This window comes from Dinoponera quadriceps, unplaced genomic scaffold (assembly GCF_001313825.1).
Source record: "Dinoponera quadriceps isolate SergipeBrazil2010 unplaced genomic scaffold, ASM131382v1 scaffold163, whole genome shotgun sequence".
Lineage (NCBI taxonomy): Eukaryota > Metazoa > Arthropoda > Insecta > Hymenoptera > Formicidae > Dinoponera > Dinoponera quadriceps.
The window spans coordinates 1,746,884-1,768,429 of NW_014554384.1; the positions used below are offsets into that span (position 1 = coordinate 1,746,884).

Here is a 21,546-nt window from a genome sequence, read left to right on the forward strand (position 1 = left end):
CACAAAGGGCGGATGAATGCGCTCTGACGTTGCGCGCCACCGCAACTTCCCGAAGTCCACGGTAGATAAGGAGGCTGCCGAACGAAGGGACGGAAGGACTGTTTCGACAGGGAACAGGACGGTGAGGAAAAGTGCCCAACGTTTACGAAGCGAGTTCGCGCGCATTACTTCGTAATTTGTTCGAAACAGACGCGGGAGGCGCGAGAAATCCTCCCCGGGCGAATTGTTCTTCTTCCGCTTCTTCGATGTATCTTCACCCCCAGGAGTTGGTGGACGAACCGATAGTTAAACGGGAACTGTGCGATCGCGATGGAAACGCGGTGAAAATCAAGGGAGAAGCGCAGCTAATCACGTCGCGCAGGTTGCATTTGTATATTCGTACGCACGCATTATAAAATCGTAAATTTGATAGCGGAAGTTAATTTACGGTTTGATAATATCGAGCTTTGAATTACAAATTATTAGCATTATCATTGCGCCTGTATCTCTTTCGAGTTTTTTCGCAGAATTTTCCACGTCGAGCGCGACGTGCGCGCACGCTTCGTGGTAATTAATAATTAATTATTTAAACAATTAATAAATTATTCCTCATACGCTCGGCGAGGGGGAGGGGGGAGCGCACCTTGTTAAACATCGTTACGCGATGTTCTTCGCGTCGCGCTGGATTTTCACAGGGATTTAAAAAAAGTTGAAATTTCATCACAGAGATGTAATTCTCGCGTTTGTATGGTTAAGAGGAATGCGAGGGAGAAGAGCACAGGGATGGTGTAGAGATCAAGTAACTAAACGTTGATGTGACATGCCTAACGATAACGTGTCTTGTGTGCTTATTGTAAAATAGACCTGCGGCAGATTTGCACTTTTCTATGGTTCTACCGCCGACTACCAACTCTGCACTGAAAGAGGATTTGGTAATACATAACAAAATTTAGCAACCGTTAGTAAATAATTCGGTGAAATATATTGCGGGCTAAACGTCCGGCAACAGTTACGAATTAATTTGATTGGATGAAGTAAACATATAGTTTTAAGAATCAAGATTTAGTCGCTTGAATTATACATTTAGATTATCGAACTAAATTTTGGTAATCAATACCAAATCTTGGTAGCAGAAAATGAGATACATTTGGTAACTATTGCTAAATATATAGTCCGCGAGGAAAATTGTTCTAGGTAATTATCATTTTACTAAAAACGTTTTATCGTTCTACGTAGATTATCTCAAGATAATTTGGTATTCCTATTTCATTTTCATGTGCTTTTTCTTTCATTTCATATGTGAAGAAATCCTCCGTAGTTTCGACCTCGTAATGGTCAATTACTGATTATCCAACTACCGACCACGATCCCTGCTGTTTTACTTCAGTGATCAGACACAGAAACCGACAAGTCCTACAAGCTCTCGTCGTGTCTTTACATCTCGTGTTTATAATGTGTCCTTGTACGGAGAAAGAAAAAGAGAGCAAAGAATGAATGAGTGAAAGAAAGTGAGAGAGATGGAGAAAGAAAGGGAGAGTGACTTTTTCGATCGTCCTGCGCATACGTAGCTGCAAGATTATCTCTCTCAGCTCTTCGAATTTGCCTCATTTAAACGCAACCGCGCAATGAGCTCGCGATGAAAGTAATATGACGGGCGCTTCATGAGCTAACAGTTTATGCAACGTTATGTATGGACTTCATACTTCTATGTAGCGCGTCCTGAGATATGTACACACGTAGGTATGTGTGCGTTATGTCCTCCGTGTGTACACGGTGTTTCGCAACCGCCGTCGACCGCGCGTCTCAATGACGGCTTAATTCTTTAAACCCTCTCGAGCCTACCCTCTCATCCCGAATATTTCGCGCTCTTTTTCACCTTTGACATTAGCGTTAAAGGAACCCACCGAGTACCTTGAGCCTCAAATTAAAGCTTCGTTAAAATGCAAGATCCGCTCGAGAGTACGCTCGAGGAAAGTCCATTTAGTCGACTCAAGCAAAATTTGATTTGAATATTTAGACAAAAAAATGTTTTGGTTGTGAGAGCCAAAATTTGGTTCTCTGAAACGAAACTTTTTTCATTCTCATTTCAGGGAACCTTTAATTCAAAGAATCACATTTTGGTTCTCATAATCAAAACATTTGTTTGCCCATATTCAAACCAAATTTTGTTTAAGTCAACAAATGGGGTTTTCAGTGTAATTATTACAGAATATTAAGTTACGCCGGTCAATCCTAATTCCTTCTCTCTCTTTCTTTCCCCTTCGTATCTCTCATCTCGACTCTCAAACATTCCGATTTTTAGTTACTCGTAATCTTGATTTGTTTATCAGAAAAAAAAAAATCGGTACCGAGTTACGTATAAGACGCATTGCAAGCGCGTACACAATTGTCTACCGGACCGGGTAGATCGTAAGAAGGGCCGTCGGGGATTACGAGAACATAATTTTCGCGGGAAAGACTCGAGGCGACCTCATCTCTATGTTAATCTTTCCTCCGACCCGAAAGCTCCCGCCTTCTCTCGCCGCTCCTACGAAGAAATCGTGTGCGCGCGTCTTCCTCTTCCCGCGCTTTCGCCGGCGTTTGTCCTCTTTCGTCCTTCCTCGCGGCTCGTTCGCAGCCTCGGGGCTGGGCCGGTTTTACCCGGCTTCAATCTGATGGACCACACCGACTCTCTGCGATATTTGCTCACGCGACTGGAAATAGGATATGCGCTGTGGCGAGCACTCTTCGCGATTAGTATCGCGCGCGGAAGGAGGACTCGATAAGGGTTAACACACTTGTCTACCACGCCGATTTAACGCGAGACTCCACATTCGACTTTTGGAAATAAAAAAAGATCGCGTTGCGTTTTTATATTTCGCCTTTCTTCTTTGATAACAGCAACATTTGCCGTCTTGGAAGCATTACGTGACACACCTGGAAATACGCGCGATTTGCGTGACGGAAAATTTCAACGATCCAAGGACGGATCGATCTAACAGTGAGAGATGAGAGAATTCTAACAATACGGAATGGAAAACACAATCCGGTAAATTCGTTCGAATTGAACACATTATTGCAACTTCACAAGTAGGAAATAACTGCACGGGGAAGACAAATTTCGCTGAAACAGCAAATGTTTGTCAATATAGTGACGGCAGACAAATTTGTTCAGACAGCAAAAAATTTATTTGGACAACAGAAAGATTTGTTAAGAGTATTGATTGTTATTCTCTGGATATATGGACAATTAATACTCTTAACGAATTTTTACGCCGTCCAAACAAATTCTCGCACATATCGCTAGAATGCTGCTACTGTAAATTATACGTACTACAGACAATTTTCTAGTAGATACAGAAAACAGAGAATTTTATCTGTGACATTTAGAATTCTGGACATTTCCCTGAGTGTCGGATCTTCGTTTGCCAGGCAACTGCTCTTATCATTGAGCTATTTACTTAACGATTCCTACGTGAGTTATTTCGTTTAATAATTGAGATACTTAAAAATAATTGAACACACAAATATTTCGCTAGCTGTATTTTTAACTTCAAGATTGAAATATGCACAATTTCGGATAAATCAGTATACAAAGACGGACGTGTGCGGTCGCAGGTAGGTGAAAGCGGGAATTTTATTTTACTCGAAATCGATTATGCGAGGCTTCGTGCTCTTCCCGATGTTATAAAAATGTCCCGATGTGTCAGTACAAAGCACGCCTGTAAACGCTATCCTTCTTCCCGTTTCCGAGGAAAAAAACTGTCGCAAAAAGTATTACCTCGGCTACACAGAGCTATTCCGGGGAGCGACTTATTCCTGGCGGATCGGCGACGAGCGGAGAATACCGCGCACGCGAGAATACCGCACGCGGTGCGGGCAAAATGTCAGGGTGGAGAAACGTCTCTCGCCCGAAAACGAACGTAAATATCAATAAACGTCCGCGCGCATAACGGGGGAATTTTTTCGCGTCCCCGAGCGTCGGAATTAAAACGTGTGTTCGCGCGCTCGACGCTCGATGTCGACGCGAAACGTGCGCGCGCTTTTGCGCGTTATTCGTCCGCGTGCATTATTTATGACGATGCTTTCCACCCGCCTGTGAAAATTATAGGTGCGTAGATGCCCGTTTCCCGATGCCCGCAGATTTACGGAGCGTTAAACACGACGAATTTACGCGCGCCTTTTCACGATGCTGCTGCGTTCATCGTCGCCGACTTTATTATTATTCGTTTCGCGCCTACGCCGATGAACCGCCGCGAAACCATCCGCGTCGCAGACGTGCAACCGGCCATACATTACAGAGTATGTTTCATCGGTTGAATTTTAAGAAGTCGTGGTCAGATCTTCGGTCGATCTTCCGCGTGAAAATCTCAACCGGACGCTTCACGCTAATTAACGATCGTGATAAAATCGACGAGAAACGTTCACCGTGTATCTAACAGTTGTCACGGTAGTCCCGGTCAAAATGAAAAAGAAGCGATAAAAGCGAGGCGCAGGATAAGTGCGTTAACAATTCATGTCTTAAGAAAAGTAGTTTTGTTATTAATCTGATCCTAATCTTATATAAGCTTTTCTTCATCTCCTTAATCTAAATTGCATTTGCATTTGTCATTGTACACGTAGCTCTCATTGGTCTTGTTTAGTTTTGATTGAAAATCATCGGAACCTTAAATATAATACTCTTTTTATTGTAAATACCGTTGTGGAATAACCGATAAATCCCTCTGTGTTTAGATGCATTGATATCGTGATAGTTTGAAATTTTCTCGCTTTTCATTTTATCACGCGTTAACCACGTTATTGTATATTTCGGACGACTTTATTATCATGCGGAGATGAAAGTTTGATATCAATGGCTACTGGTATCCGCGCGTTTCACGAATCACTCTGTACACGAATGTTAACCTCGAAGCTCCGGGGAAACTCCCAGGAGAAAGGTCAATGCCGGCGGGCGGTCAGAATGAGGGAGGGAGGAAGGTGGGAGGAGAGGGCGAGGAGAGCTCGACGCGATATGAGATATGAAATTATTTACAAGCTCGGCCAATAAGCTATCAGAAAGCTATTAAAAGTTTTCGCGATCTAGAAATAACGTCCGCACTCGGCGGGATTCTCTCCCCGGGGAGCGATACCCACCTCCCAGCAACTCCCCGTAACGTCTTCACAGGCGGCGGGAGATGCGTGCCGTCGGAGCGACTTTTTTCCCTCTATTTCCAGCGCGCTTTTCTTCTGGCCTTCCCGTCACCGCCGTCGGGAAAAAGAAGCACTTCCGGCGTCCAGCGTTGAAATGCGTTCGACGGAAACCGCCCGTTGGGAAGATCCTCTCCCTCGTCTAGTTCGTCCTCTTCTTCCCTCACCGTGAGTGTCTCGACGGGCGATTTCTCTCTCTACGCGGAGAGTGCTCGATAGCGTCGCGGCAGTTCCCAGCCGATGTGCGATCAAAAGGATATAAAACGTTCAATGGTAGATACGACAGCTTCTCGAACGTCGATTGGCAGGAACGAGGGGTAATTTATCGACATGAATATTGGACAATTGCGGTATGCATTTGGAACGCCGGACCGACGAGGAAAAATTTGGCGGTGTCCTTCACCGATCTTCCGTTGATTGGATTCTTGAGTGTATTTAATTTTCCACGAGTCATGAACACCGCAAATATGCGTTCCTGCGCATGTTCGCGAATCACAGATCCGCTTCGTCGTATTTTCTGGGTGTTCCGAAGTATGTAAATAAGAATTGTTACAACCGTTCTGTGATATAAGATGATCACACAAGCGCATAAAAATACGCGGATGAGATCATCGAAAGGGAATACTTTTCGAGACATTTTACTTTTTATTCTGACATTTTTCAATATAAAGTATGAAATATTCACTTTTCAATAATATCACCTTAATACTTTTCTATATAATAATATGAGAAAAAACCTATTAATGATATTTACCATTATATATTGATGCAGTGATACAATAATGATATAACAGTATGAATAACGTTATAAATAACGCGTTACCTCCTAATCTTGATAATACTGATAAAATAATAATGATAGAAATATATAATTAATTACGCGAACTTCTGACCGCTCGTTACCCTAAATTAACCTAATGTATATTTATACTCGTATCTATTCTTATTATATATTCAGCCGTAATCAAATATATCCACTTAGTTTTGAGAGGATACTTTAACCTTTAAACGTGTAAGGAAACATTTATAAGAAAAATATATGTCTCTCTTATTTTTTAATTTCTCTCTTTCTCTACGATATGTTCAAGACTCGCGAATATCAGTGAGAGACTAAACTATCGCAAACCATTTACCGGGAAATAAACATTCTTATAGTATGACCGAAAATTTCGTCAATTTCTCTTTCCGAGGCAATGAAAGTGATCAAGATCACGGATTACTTTTTCGCGTTGAAACCCGGTTGAAAGCTGGTTTCGTTATATAAATCAAAATTCGACAAATCGAAACCGCGAGACGTTGAAATTGACTATTATTTTTTTTTACATGAAAATTGTTTTTCGTTGCAATCGTTATCGACCAATCCCATTTTGTTTTTGACAATAGCATCGTTTGCGCTTTCTGTCGAAAACGATTATTAACTCACTCCCCTTTTCCTCACTGCTGAATATTTATTTTTTTTTCTGCCGCTGCCATTTTTTTCGAGGAATTAAAAACTAACAAAAGCTATCTCGCGCAAAAAAATTTCCCTGAAAAATGACGTGGATGAAGGTTTAATGTCCGCAATTATTTACGTCGCTGATAAAACGTGTTGCGGGGTTTTGCGCTTCTCCGAGAAAACCATCGTGTGGCGCAGTCGGATGGCTGGCTATTCAGATTCAAATTTCGATAGGTCGTTCGAAGCACCGCCGATTCATATTCTATTTAGAGTTAGTTCAGAATCCAGTTCGCAAACATCTGAACGGTCGCGACGGAAAATCAGGAGAGTTGTGTCCGCGTAAAACAATAACAGAATTCGCATATAATAAAATACGTACAACCACAAAGAGAGAATTTTCATAAAGGGAATGAAAAAAAGTTTAGTAATTTTATATTTCAGATAATTTCAGATAATTTTATCATTCAGACACATCATTTATCATTCTCATGTATATATATGAGGAAAAGTTTTAAGTAAATCTGAAACGTGTTACACATACCAAGCTACAACGTAGCCTGTAAGAAGTTAACCCCCCCCACTTTCCGAATTTATTTATTTTGACAGATATGCTGATTTGTGCTAGGTTTGTGCTACATTGTGCTCGAACGATAAACTTGTAATATGAAAAATGCGCGAGAAAAATGAAAGGAACATTTTTTTTGCCAGCCCCTACTTCGATTTTTACAATTTTTTAAATAGTGCTAAGTTGCGTTAAGTTGTGCTAACATTGTGCTAAAAGTAATACCTTCGAAAAATAATAATGAAAGAAATAAAATGAAAGAAACGATTTTGGGTGACCGGGAACAAAATAAACGTTTACATTCGTATTTGATAACCGAACGATATCAAATGGCATCTGATTGTAAAGGCACAGCACAAGTACAAACTTCAGTTTCGCTGGCACAAGGATATTAACCCTCTTACTGCCAAGCCCATCTACGCGGTGTATGCGAAGACTGCTAGGGCCGATTTGATATGCAACTTGACACTCAGAAGAGCGATAATCTAAACGTAAACACACAGAGCCGACGCATCGGTCCGTGGCAGTTCTCGCATACACAAATCAGCTGGCATTCAAAGGGTCAAGGGCACTTTACTCTTGATCGCGGCCTTTCACGCTCGCAGGCTATGTCCATAATCACGATTTCTAGACTTCGTATCGACGTAGAATTGTATATTTGGGTTGTACTAGCTTAGCAATCGTTATTATGAACCTAGACAGCGAGCGCGAAGGGCCACGATCAAAAGTAAAGTGCCTTTAATATTTATGTGCGAACGAAACTGACGCTTTGTGCTAACTTGCGCCATGCTTTTACAAATCAGATATGCAATTTGATATCGTTTGGCTAACAAATACGAATGTAAACGTTAATTTTGTTTCGGTCGCCCAAAACCGTGTTTTTCGTTTTATTTCTTTCATTATTATTTTCCGAAGGTATTATTTTAGCACAATATTAGCATAACTCAGCACAATTTAAAAAAATTGCGAAAATTGAAAAGCAAAAGGCTGGTAAGAAACATTTTCTTTTTTCTCGCGCATTTTTCATATTACAAGTTTATCATTCGAGCACGATGTAGCACAAACCTAGCACAAATCTGCACAACTGTCAAAATAAATAAATTCGAAAAGTGGGGTAGGGGGGTTAACTTTGTACAGGCTACAACGTATGGTGAAAAAATAAAAATGTTCTTATGAAAAAGATTCAAGACTATCTTGTATATTTTTTTAAATATAAATAGAAATGAATAGAATTATTATGATTTGTTCAAAAATGTATATATATATATATGTCTAAATTTATTATATATAAATATTATATGTATAAATAATATTTATACATAATTGTATATAAAATCGCAGATAGACGAATTTATTTATATATACGTTACGTGCGAGGGACGTCTTTTTTTATAACCTGCTGGAATTCTGTGCGGTGTCAGTCAGGGTCAAGATCTTCTGGCAATCTCGTCGGATCATCCCCTTTACGAGAACGTCGATACGCCACGAATCTCGCGATTACTCAGTAGGGAAGCTGGGAGAGGGCGAATAAGGACGACGCGTCTTTCGGTCGCGCGAAAGTGCAGAAACAAAGTTGGGACCCTCGTCGTTATCCCGGAACGACCGAATTCCACGAGGGACATCTCAATCGTGTTTTCCCTCGGCGGATCGTTCGACTCACGCGACATATTAATTTCTGTTCTTGCTTTTACCTCCGCGATAACGGAGCGGATTATTAATGCAGATCGTGAGATCTAAGCGTGCACTAATTCGTCGTGTCATTACTTTCTTAATTAATATCTATTAATTTATACATCCCCTTTATACCTTCCCCCTAGGAATGCGCCCCGTCTGGAATCGTAATTAAACATACACGACGGCGTGTCACCGCTCCGGTAATAACAAGCACCGAGGATCGCGGCGAGATCACCCTCTCGCGAGATCTCGATCATGTTACTCTTTCCACCTTGCTCTCCTCTCCTCCCCCTCCACTCCCCCCCCCGTTCTTCGTCTCTCTTCGCCACGTCACTTAGAAGTTACGAGCTTCTCCCGGAGATCGTCTAATTCGAGCCGCCGAAGTGAGGGCTTAGCGACGGGGTCGAAAGGGAAGGTAACGGGATACCTAAAACTCCGTCACCCTCAAGCCGGCAAGCCACCCTCCGTAAGTTTCTTCCGCCAACCGCTTCTTCTTACTTTTAACTCCCCGCCTGCCTTCCGCTCGAGTCCGCAGGGAGAGCTTCTGCTTCACGCACGTGTCTCGAGTTTCTCACCGGTGCTTTATTAAGCCGGTGCCTCTCCCTTTAATGGAAACGATTTCGGCAAGCTTGCACGGTACACATTGAGAGGATGACGAAAGCATATTAAGGGATGCCGGGGATGTCGCGACGATTCGAGTAAAGTTCCAGCCGTCGCTCATTTCATTTGTTCGTTAATGAGCGTTAGCGGCCTATTTGATAATCATCATTTGATGACATCCCGCAGATAAGTAACGACAGCCCCCCCCCCCCCCNTTTTATTATAAATTTCGTCAAAGTTTACGGGTAAAAGAAATTGTGCCGGGAACATTATTTCGCTCGCTACGGCGATATCAGACAATCGAATCACCTTCCTTCGAATAATAGCCATTCTCCCTCTAATCGCGATATGAAACTTGTTCGAAAATTCGCATGATATCGCACGAGAGATGTGGGGCCATTCTCGATATAGATTGTGAAACTGAAACGTTACGAAAGATCGCTCAAAACGATTGTACGCAAAAAAAAAGTACTAGAGTGAAGTAATTATCGAAATGTAATTATCTACTTTTCAACATCTTAAATCGAGTAGTTTTTTATCAATTTAAGTATATTTTAATAGCTTGTGGTAGATATTTATGAACGCAATAATGTCTTAATCTATAAACAAATTACTAGATGTAAATGTAAAAAATGGCTCTAAATTTAAAAGAGTATTTATTAGAATTTAAAAGAGTGTTTATTAGAATTGTGTTTTTTATCCATTGAAAAAACTGATTTTAAATTTAGATTTTCCTGCTCGGTAAATTCAAAACAAAAATACTGGTATCCTCAATATCACGAATTGAATACTTGTCACAATTATTTTAACGCATACATGTAAATGTTTATTTGTATGAAGGAAATATCGTGTTGTATAATATTTAGTCAATTACACTTCTATTTCTAGTAGATATTTGTCAAGGAGGAGTATCGGAGTTAACCATTTTACAATGACGGATCGAGCAAATATTACTTGGATGATAGCACTTTTTCCAATATACTCAGTACATTGGAATAAACACGTCAGTTTCGAATTGTGACGCGGGAAGGGCGACTGAGACGTCGAGACACGCGGCCGGACTCTTATCACGCACGACATCGCATTAACGCGTGCTCGTATCGGAACTTCCGCCGCCGCGAAACGCGTCTCACGCGCCGTCGTAGGAGTCGCCCGTTATCCGCGACTACTCCGGCCATAAAAGTGTTCTTCCGCCGTGGTCGGAACACGAGGCGGACGGGCACGGCCGGACCAGAGAAGACACTAATCGCGACGGGCTTAACGAGCGATAAAGCCCGGTCTCGTGTGTCCATCAGGTAAACGTTGCTGGTCCCCGTCTGTCGTAAACTCGGTTTAAGTAGAACCGCGACGAGGAAGCCAAGCCTGTAACGTTCCGGCAACCGCGTGTAGGGCCGAACCGCGACGAAATTACGCGCCTATTCCTGTTAACAATTATTCCATCTTCTTCTCTCCCTCATCTCTCTCTTTTATTTTTTTTTTTGGTATGAACGAAGGAAGATCGATCGTGACAAATGTAGATAAGACTGAAGGGACTCGAAATTTGTATGAAATTAAAAAAAAAGTCTCGACAGTTTAATGCGAAAAAACAGTCACAGAATTCCCGTATGATAAATACATGCTGCAAGGAGAGAACTTTCGCGAAAGGAATGAAAAAGAAAGTTTAATAATTTTGTAATTCAGATGAATCATTTATCATTCACCTATGCAGATTAAAGGTTTCGGATAAAACAAAACATGTTTTACATATGAGCCATAACGTATGGTAGAAAATCGAGAATCTTTTTACAAAAAAAATGCAAAGTCTTCTTATGTCTTTTGACCCTTTAAGCCTCAATGGAATATATATATACGTCCCATTTTCTGAAGATATTCTATACAATAAGAACTCACTTACAGATCGCCGATAAATACAAATTGTTCAATAGTTATCAAAGGAAAAAAAAATTTGGTCCCAAAGGGTTAAATAGAATTATATAATTTGTCCAAAAATTCATATAATAAATATTATACATATATAAAATATTTATACATATTTATGTATAAAATCGCAGATATAGACAAATTTATTCAAATATACGTTATTACGTAACGTATATAAGCCGGGGATAAAATAAAAAAAATTTTCGAGATTCCGTTGTTTTATTACTCGTTTATACTGGTTTTATTTTATTTTATTATACTCGTTTCATATTTTTCTGTCCGATTATTTTTACCAGTCGCTTCTATAAATTTCTTCGCGGCTGATAAATCTTCCAATTATGGACGATGCAAATGGCAGTCTTGCCTCGTTGACGATTCAATGTTCAGCTTTCACGGTTATACGAATGACCGTTCATTTATAATACCGCGGACAGAATAAGATAATGAATAACAGGAAAGGCAGCGTGATATTTTTCTCCACCGGTTTCACGTGTCGGTCCGAACCGAACCGCTAAATCATCCTTTATACGGTCCTGCCGCGGTTATAGTAAATGCACGAGTGGCTGGCATGAGATTCGCAGTGCATTACGCGGTATTGCGAATATAGCGGGAAATTTCAGCAATTTCGTCCGCGCGGACGTTAATCCGAGTAGACGTGAATCGGCGGAACTTGAGCATGGCGTATAGAAGTGTTCCGAAGGATATGAGATTCATATACATCAATCGGCTAAATTGTCCAATTGAGCAAGAGAAAGAGAAGCGCTTTAGTAGCGTAATTTTATTTACTACAAAAACACCAAATCGTACATTTCGCGTTTCACTCGCAAAAAGAGAAAAAACCGCATCACGGCCGAGGAGAATAATTTTAGTTATTATATAACGACTTTTTCAACGAAATCGGATTTCTCTTGCGCGCACGAGAGCATAAAATGATCCACGAGCGCCTTGCCTTACAATCCGCTGCTACGTCGCTGCTTTTCGCGTGTCGGCTGGTGCTGCCACCTCGCGCCGAGCGGTCGTAGCTTCCGTTGCATCTGCAACCGAGCTACGTGTGGAACAGCTCGTGTACTCGTCGGAATGTTTTCATCGGTCGTTACGTCTGTTTCCGACAACGTAATAATTTTTAGTGAAATACACGTTTTTCAAAAAAAAATAAAATAAAAAATAAAAAAGAAAAAAAAAGAAAAAACGGTGTTTGCGACATTAGTTCGTCGCGTTGCGTTTGAATTGTTCCGGTTTCTAAAATAAAAGAAAGATAAAGGGGGAAACAATTAAATAAAACTCCGACGGTACGATCGTCTGACTTTCTCGACGTTTATTCGATATTTTTTTTAATTCTCATTGTATTATCATGCGCAAATAACTACGCGATAAAAATCGCAAAAGATTAACTTGACTTTCGAACTTTTTCACGCAATTTCGAGAATTTCCTTTCACACGGAATTCTTCGGGAAAAACAAAGCCGATACGCAAAACGGTAAAATGTGCTGACTATTTTACGCGTGAAAATCACGGGTGAGAAACAGGATTACGAGTTGATCCGTCGCTTTCCGCGATTTTTTGCCCACCCGTTAAGCGGCGCGAGAGATGCGAATAGGTCGGTTAATGTGAATCGTATTTTTCGTTTGCGTGTTTTTGACGACGCTGTCTTTCTTTGTCTCTCTCTCTGTTTACTCGCGACTGTTCTTCCTCTCTCTTTTTTGCTTTTCGTTACAAAATTCAATTTTATCACTCGACTAAACACTACTTCTCTTGTTTACGTTGCAGTTGAGTCTTGTGATGTTGAAATAGACAGAAACTTGCTAACTAGAATCAGTTCCACAGTTTAGAACTAAAGCCATTCGCATTATCCCGTGGCTCGGAAGTGGAACGACGGAATCGCGCGCACAGATATCGTAGATATTTCTCTCCCTACCTTCGAGCCGTACGATGACGTTGATCGTCCCAACTTTTAAATTATAGAACTAATTTTGCGATCATCAATACGTCACCGTGTACGTGTATTAAAATCTCTTTTTCTTTTAAATCGCTGCTTGAGACGTAATTGCAATTCGGTATTTAGGAAAAATCTTCAATCGCGTTCAGATAAAAATTACAATCTATCATCTGGACACTCATTGTAAAGTTTGACGATGCAATATCGCGTAAATCACTTTACCTAGGTTTAAGAAAAATGAACTCCCTCCTCCGCCCCCTCCCCCTCTCTCTCTCTCTCTCTCTCGTGATCGATAATTTGAATAATTGGGAGGAAAACAGCGCGCAAAGCAACGAGGGTAAAGTTCACTCGCGGTTGATTCATGGCGCTCGGATAAGAGCTCAGGACGCATAAAGTCCGGGGACCTCGCAGATAAAGTTTATCGCGATAATACGCAGCGTAAGTCCGTACGTACTCGCCGTTATCGAAATTTTCGATCACGGAATTAATCCTTCGAGTTACAGCGGCGTCTCGCATTATCCCCCGGCGAGTGGATTATCCATATCGCGCTCTAAGAAGTGTAACGGCGAAATAGCCCCTTTCCCCGGAAATTCGAGCTCGGTGCTCGTTTCAGCGGCGTAAGGGCGCAGGCCCGCTGACGACGACGTACTTCCGTCGACATGTGTCGTTTCTCGCCGACGTGGAGGATTTCCCTACAGGATAACGACCGGGCGATATGTGGGAACGACGTTGTTTTCAATCCGCCCGTTGGCCGTCAGGAACTATCAGGATGATTCCGGCGTCGTTGGCTAAATCGCTTCTGGCACGAGCGCCGGAGAGGCGCAGAGAGACAAAGAGAGAGAGAGAGAGGGAGAGGAAGGATAGTAATTTTCTCCACGAGGAACATGCACTCTATTCCCGGCACCCTTACGAGGACACACACATACTGATATCGGCGCGCTTCGGCCGAAGGAGGCCGCGGGACACCGTTCTCGCATTTTCACCCATTCGGCGACCCCCATAACCGTGTCCCCAATAACTGTCAGCCGCAGTCACACTTATAAACTCTCCCGGATCCGGGATTCCGTCGCGGCGACGGGATTAATTCCGAGCTCATCCCCGCGTGCTCGACCCGACTCTCCGCCCCGTAACTCTCTTTAATCCGAGAATAGAATCCGCGCGCCGGGAAGACATACGCGACGGTTCCGCGGTTTCTTCCCCACGGAGGAAGGAACTCGGCGCGCGCGTCCTGTCGCGAGTGACGACCGTCGAGAGAGATTAGACTCGAGCTAGGTCGCAACTTGACCGGGATCGTCGTGGGAACAAGCTTGATATCGTATCACTGGGCCAGTGTTCTGTTATTCGACGAGAATCGCGGGATTGCGGTGTAATTATATTTTTGCAGAAAGTTCGCGATTGACGGGGAAGTCAGCGAGCGCGATCTAATTCGCGAGATACTCAAAGATGTTTCGCTCATTATACCGTATTTTCAATGGCGCATCGAGGGAGCCACTCGCAAATTTTGTGTTTATCAAAATTACGTTCCTATATTATTTCACTATCTAAATAATAAATGTTAATTGAAACTAAAGTATATATATATATATATATATATATATANNNNTTAATACTATTTTCGTGCAATTTATCTAATAGAGATATATAGATAAGAAATAGGTATATAAATGTTTAAATGTTTGTACATATATATTCCAAGTATTTACAGTTATGAACTTTACACCGCTGTATTTCCAAAATAAAATAGTCAATAATTCTGAAAACTAAAACTTGTATATAATATTTGTGTATGTCTTTAATATCATAATAGTTATTTTTTGTTAAAATTTTATTATTAGTTTAGAAGATATTGAACATAGAAATTAAAAATATCACGCTAATTTCAAGGAACACGTATAAAAAGTATCAACTTTAGTTACAAATATCTCGGCTCTCGAATGGTCAATTTTTTTCTAATTGCACGAGCAATGAGTTAGATAATATTTCAATGTATATGCAGATTTCACCGAATTCTTACCAAACTCGTTTTACCTTTCAACCTCCTTTAAGGTAGAATAACTTTTGATCCAGGTTCTGAATTATTGTCAAATTTTGGGTATCATTTTCAAATGTTGATCAATTCGTCATTTTTCCATTATTTTGACTTATGAACAATATATCCGTTAAACGCGTCAATTTTAGACGCGTCTTACGTTTGGTTTCACATTTTGTTTTACATCTTGTTTTACATCTTGTTTTACATCTTGCTTTACATGTGAAAATTCGGAACACTGACATCCGGTGGGTCTGAAATGTTAACGCTATTCGTGATACAGCGTGCGAATTTCCACCACAGGCGGTCTCGACTGTTTTTTCCTTTTTTCCTATTTCTTTGTTTATCCCGTTGAATCCCGCGGCTTTCTCCACTTGCCTCTTTTCCTTCTCGATGTCTGGCGCTGTATATTGGATCCGGATGTAAAGGTATCGTATTACGTTTACCGCGAAAAAATGCCGGTCTCGCGAATTCGATCAACTGCGGCGTTGCGCCGCGCGAAATGTCATGAGAGAGTTCGCAGGAACGAACGAAAATAGAGATGGTTTTTCACCGTGGAAAAAAAAAAGGAAAAACAAAAATATTCACTTGTCGTCATCGTTATTTAAATTTCGTCAAATCGTTTATCTATTCTTCGAGAATTTCGAATGTCATTGAAATTTGCAGTGAATTAAAACTTGTTCGATTTGGATCGATGATACGTAGTTATTTTAGTTTCCCGGAGAAAAGTCTGAAAAAATTCCGTCCCACATATCTCTAACATTTTCTTTCACCTCGACAGCAATAATTTTCGCTTATTCCGCGTGTTTTGCCGGAAGGCCGGGTGAAATAGAAATCTTCGTCGCCGAGACGCAAGCAAGAAAATAACAAGGACTCGGTACTTGATTCGATCGAAGACGTAACGTCCGCGGAGATTTTCGCGGATTTCGTGCGTGTGTAGTGCACGATACCGGCGTCGTCGGGAAAACTGTGTCGAGGCGAGAAATTCTTATCGTCGGGATGCACTCGGGGAAATAACAAGGACTCGCGATTCGAGTTGGACGATCGAAGATGTGAGGTGCGCACAGCAATTTTTGCGAGCTCCAAGAATACATCGCGAATCGCCAAGCGCCGTAGCAAGCCGAAGGAAGTGTCCGTGGTCGAGTTAGTTTCAAAAGGTAACAAATTGCGACATCGAACGTCGGGGAGGGTCGTAAAATGCGTGTGCAAATTTCGAAAATGCTCCCGCGAGACGATCGAAGTAATTCGCGCGGCGAGAATTATCGGAAAATTTTTTTCGCCTCGTGTCGAGCGGAAAAAAGACCACGAAATTCCCCGCGATTTCCCTGAAAAAACGCCGCAACGCGAGAGACACTCGAATTCGTCGACGGACGGGGAAGAATTCCCCGTCGCCGGGATGCACTCAAGAAAATAACAAGAAATCGCGATTGGAGCCGAAGGTGGGACGCACGCGCGGGAAACGCGTTCGATGAAGTCGAAACGAGAAAAATTCCCGTCGCTGGAATGCACTCGCGGAATTAACGTACGGAAGGTGAGCGGGGAACCGGAGAATCTTTGTCGCGGACGAGACGGGCGCGCATGACGTAACGCAATTCGCAAAAATGACGAGAGGGGATTTCCGCGACGTAGAATCGTGTATCGCCCTGGCGAGCGAGTTCGCGATGTGCGACGAAAATTCCGCGACCGCGTTGGATTTTCCGGCGCGGCACAGTGCGGCGAGACGAACGTTTCTGAATTCCACTCGAGCATCAAGATTTTCCGGCGTAGCTCTCTCTCTCTCTCTCTCTCTCTCTTTCTTTCGAACTCGAGTCGATGAAAAGTACGAGAAGACGGCGGCGGATGTCGCGGTCGCGATGCGTTAAAACCTCGCCGATATTCCTCGGTCGCCGGCGGTAAAATTTTATCGTCCGCCCAGCTTTTCCCTTCGGGAAATATGCTTTCCCGCACACACACGCTCCGAAGATCGACGGAATCTTAGCGAGCGAGCGGTTATTATCGGATTCGACAGGCGTTAAACAGGCCGGGGAGGGCGAACGCGCGCGAACGTCGGCCGTTTTCCTATATTATCCTCTCCTATCGTCGCGCGCATTTATCTTAATTGTGCGCTGTTAAGCTCGCAATGCTCGTCCTGAACGAATCGTTCGTGAATTGCCCGCGACGTCGCGCCGAAGCATACGCGGATGAGGAAGAACTCGCGAACTACGCACTCGATTTTACCATCCGTGCTAGCACTTGTCCGCCGTTCGCGGAAAAATTCGTATCACAACCCACTATTTTCACTATTTCGCGGTAACTTCTTCGTATCTTTCGATCTCTCGATTTCGTATTCGATCGTCGTATTCGGTCTTTCGATCGAGCAATTTTCACGTGCCGTCACCAACGCCGAGCCCGCTTGAAATCATCGGCCGAGAAAGGAGAGCTCATTAATCCGCGCGAATCGGAAGGGATCTCGGATATCGCGAGATATCGCAAATCCGCGATCGATAGCGCGATAATTCGCGCTGCGAGCGGGTCAATCGGGCGTCCGCGTGAGGAGGAAACGTTCCCCGCGATAGAAATTGCCGAGCTCGTCGAGATGCTTTTAGGAGCGGATCCGAAGTAATCCTCTTTGCACCGGGTTGCATGAAAAAGGAAGGCAGGGATGAGGGGAGGCGGAGGGGAGGGAGGAGATTCGCTCCGAAAAAGCGGGCACGCTGGTCTCTCTTTCCGCTCCGAAACGCTCACGCCGCACGTGACACGCGCGGAATTCACACTCGCGCGCGCGCGAAAAGACACTTTTTAATTCCCTCCTTTTTCCCTCTTTTGCGAAAACGCGCTTCCTTTTCATCCCGCGGAAAAAACCACGCGCGTCCTTGGCCGCGACGAAAATCCGTCACGGATATCTGTTGCGAGGATATTGGCGTTCGTTTCCGGACCGCCCTTTTCACCGCGGAAATGCGGCACAGTTGCCGAAGTTTTAATTTGTATTTTATTTAAATGGATTCGCACACACACACACACACACACGCGCCGGCAGTGTCGCTCGCACCCTTTACGCACACGTCGCCGCGTTCTCATCACATTCGAACCACGACGTGGTCTGAAAGCTCTCCGTTATACGCGCGCCGATCGGAAATCCGCGTCTTTCCGACGACAGAGCGTGCAGTTATCTCCTAACTATTTTTTATCCCCCACGACAAACGTCACCATCCGCACCCGCTCACCGGGCGTTCCCCCGGTTTCCCCATTTCCGCACTTTCTAATTTCACAAATTACATCGCCGGCTAAACTCTCGCTTCCTGCGCGGCTCTCCATACTCGTGATTCATCGACGAGAGACGAGAGTAACGAAACTTTGACTCCGTTTTCGGGGAACGAGTAACCGGCGGCGCGACCGTCCGTCGGCCGCCGTCGGAGGAGGTGACGAACGCGCGCTCGCTTACCTTGGAAGAAATCCGATTGCGGCGACGGCGACGTCGGTTCGCTACGAGCGCATTTCCACTGATTCTCCGCGCGACGCTTTTCCTCACGACGCGAGCCAGAGCCGCGGCCCCTCCGCCGTTTTCGCTCCTGTCGACCCGCGGACAGTCGGCGCTCTCCGCGTGCGATGCACGCCGCGCGATTTCCTCGCCACTCGCCACCATGCACTCGGGATCGCGACGACGAGCGTGTGACGCAGCTGACGATTCAACACTGATCCCCGCGGACGACAGAGTCGCGGAGAAGAGCCACACGCAGCCCCAGGAAGGTAATCTCACCCTGTTTGCCCGGTGAGACGCTCTTCAGGCCGACACAAAAGCCCGTCTGGCCGCGTCTCCCTTCGTCACTCTCTCTCTCTCTCGCGCGCGCACGAACGACAGTCACCAACCCCGCCGGAGGAGGTCAGTAAACTTGGTCGGCAGACTCGGCTAGCACTTTTGCATCTCTTTCGAAAAGACGGACGGACGGGGAAGAAAAGTGCGCGTTTCAGAACGAGAGAGGGAGGGAAGCAAAGAGTCTCTTGTGGACGAACGGACTTGATTCACGGTGTGTTGTACTCTCCGTAGCACATTGGTCACACTTTCTCGGGCGCACTTCGGAGAAAGACGCACAAAAGAGGGACACCGGCCTCCCTTATCGCCGATGAATGCCGTCGTATCGCAACGACTTCGAGACGACTTCGCTCGAAGGTCCGCCGGATTTTCTAACCTCTCTCGTAGTGAGCGCGGAGAACGTAGCGGCGAATCCGTGCGGACGGTTCTTCCGCGCGAATCTTCCTCCTCATGTCCGCGAGTCGGCAAGTGCGGAACATTCGCGCCGGGGACTCTCTTCGCCGCGACCGGCGAGAATCCGCGGCCGCCGATGCCGGATTCAATTCGACCGAGCGCGTTACCGAGCGGAAAAATTCCTCGCGATCACTCACCACCACCCGGACATTCCCGACAAAACGCACCGCGCGAACATCGACACTGCGTGCCGGGCCTGAGACTCTTTTTCAGCCCGTTATTCCCCGGCGACGCTATTTTTCACCACCGCACCGCCACCATTTCCCTTCTCTCTCTCTCTCTCTCTCTCTCTCTCTCCCTCTCTTTTTCTCTTTCACTCACGAAAAATCTCACCCCGACGTTCACTCACTGTTGGACTCGATTTTCACGTTCGCTCCGGCGTCAAATTCCACCATCCTCCGTTCACGTGTCGCCGTAGCAGCGGGGTAACTTCCTCCCCCCCCCGATTCCGTCGAGAGGACGCAGCGAGATCGCCGATGTGAGCCGCACCGTCTCTCTCTCTCTCTCCTTTTTTTTTCTCTCACTGTCACACCGCGGTAAGTACGCGTCGAAAAAACCGTCGAGGAGGCTCCGGGACTTCAGCCGCGGAATTCGCCGCTCGAATTTGCGACTTGCGAGCGTGGCAGCACGTGTGGGATTAATATCAGCACCCTGGTGCGAACTCGCGCGCGCGCCTCTAAGCCCCCCTAAGCTCTCGGGCTCAACGCGGCGACTCCTCGGGCGACTCGCTCTGCCGTCTACCTGGCTCGTCCGGTTGAAACGACCCTCGTTTCATGGCCGCGCGCGGCACACTGTTGCGTCCGTGCGCTCCTCCGCAGCTCCGAGCTCTCGGTCGTTCGCCCTCCACCGCTTCGTTGTCCCCCACCCCGAGCCTTCCCCTACCAGAGCCCGACGCGTTGGCGATCCCTCCCCCCCCTCCTCTCTCTCTACCTTCCCTCGGTGTGTGTATGTGTGTGTATACCCGCCAGTGTCGGCCGGCTTCTCTTCTTTCTTCGGATGCGTGCGGCGGACTCCTTTCACGAGGGTGAACCCGCCGGAATCGGGGGTGAAAAGCGGGCGCGCAGGGGGCGGGGAGCGAGCGTGCGGCGTTTTTTTCGTCCATTCGATGCGCTCACGTCAAGCGTGTGCGGTGGGGAGGCTCGAATTCGGACGTACCGCCGACTTGTTCTCCGGTTCCGATCCTCGCGAAGATCCGCCGGCGACTCCCCCCAGCGGTCCCGCTCTGCAATCGGGGGGGGGGTCATCTGTTTGTTTTTCACCGGCCGATGAAATTTTCGTTCGAAATTCCCACTGAATTGCGCATCGATACCCTTTTTATTAATTCGCGGTAACTCGCGGCGGGCGATAGGACTCTCGAATCATGCTCCAATTAACTCAAACATGAACCGAATCGATACGACGGATTGATCAAGCTCCGAATTGGATGAATGTACCAATTATAGAGGCAGTGTCCCAATTCGTGGCGATCTATTTTCCTTAATAAGTTACATGTCGTTAAATGGCACTTCCATCGCTTTCACGAGAAATATATAAATTAATTAAAATTTCATTATTAATTTTAAAAAGTTTAATACAATTGGTACATCACAAATGTGTTGGAACTTTTCCGAGCAAAATAAATCTCATCTATTTAGCATGATACGTGTATTGCTAGTTTATTAATTAATTTTCACGACAAGGTTATTCTGCCGCTAATTATGAAATTCACTCTATTCGACAGGCTCACACTTGAACTTTCACATTCGCCTTTCGTCATAATGGATTCGCGATGAAATTAAATGGGTCGAACTAGGAGGGCGATCCGATGTTGGAATATCGTGCGATATTCATCATTCCGTTCACCATGAAGCGATGATCTATTAGGGCTCGGATCAACTTTCTGCTGGTATGTCCGCTTTCCGTAGCCGATCCAGTTTGAGGTCCTTCACGCATTATTCGAAGGACCTGGCGTACCTGCCCGCCTTGTACGGTGGTGCCCTCTCGACTGTAACAGGACTTTCCA

The 21,546-nt window shown here is 44.7% G+C and overlaps 1 protein-coding gene across 1 annotated transcript in view; it reads right to left on the reverse strand.

Annotated features, from left to right (window-relative positions):
* The window catches only part of LOC106748114, a 143,634-nt gene extending 123,361 nt beyond the window's left edge, over window positions 1–20,273 (reverse strand). The window contains exon 1 of the mRNA XM_014626342.1: window positions 18,723–20,273. The gene's annotated coding sequence lies outside the window, so the exon portion shown is untranslated. The remainder of the gene's footprint in view (window positions 1–18,722) is intronic.
* Window positions 20,274–21,546: the final 1,273 nt, after the last annotated feature.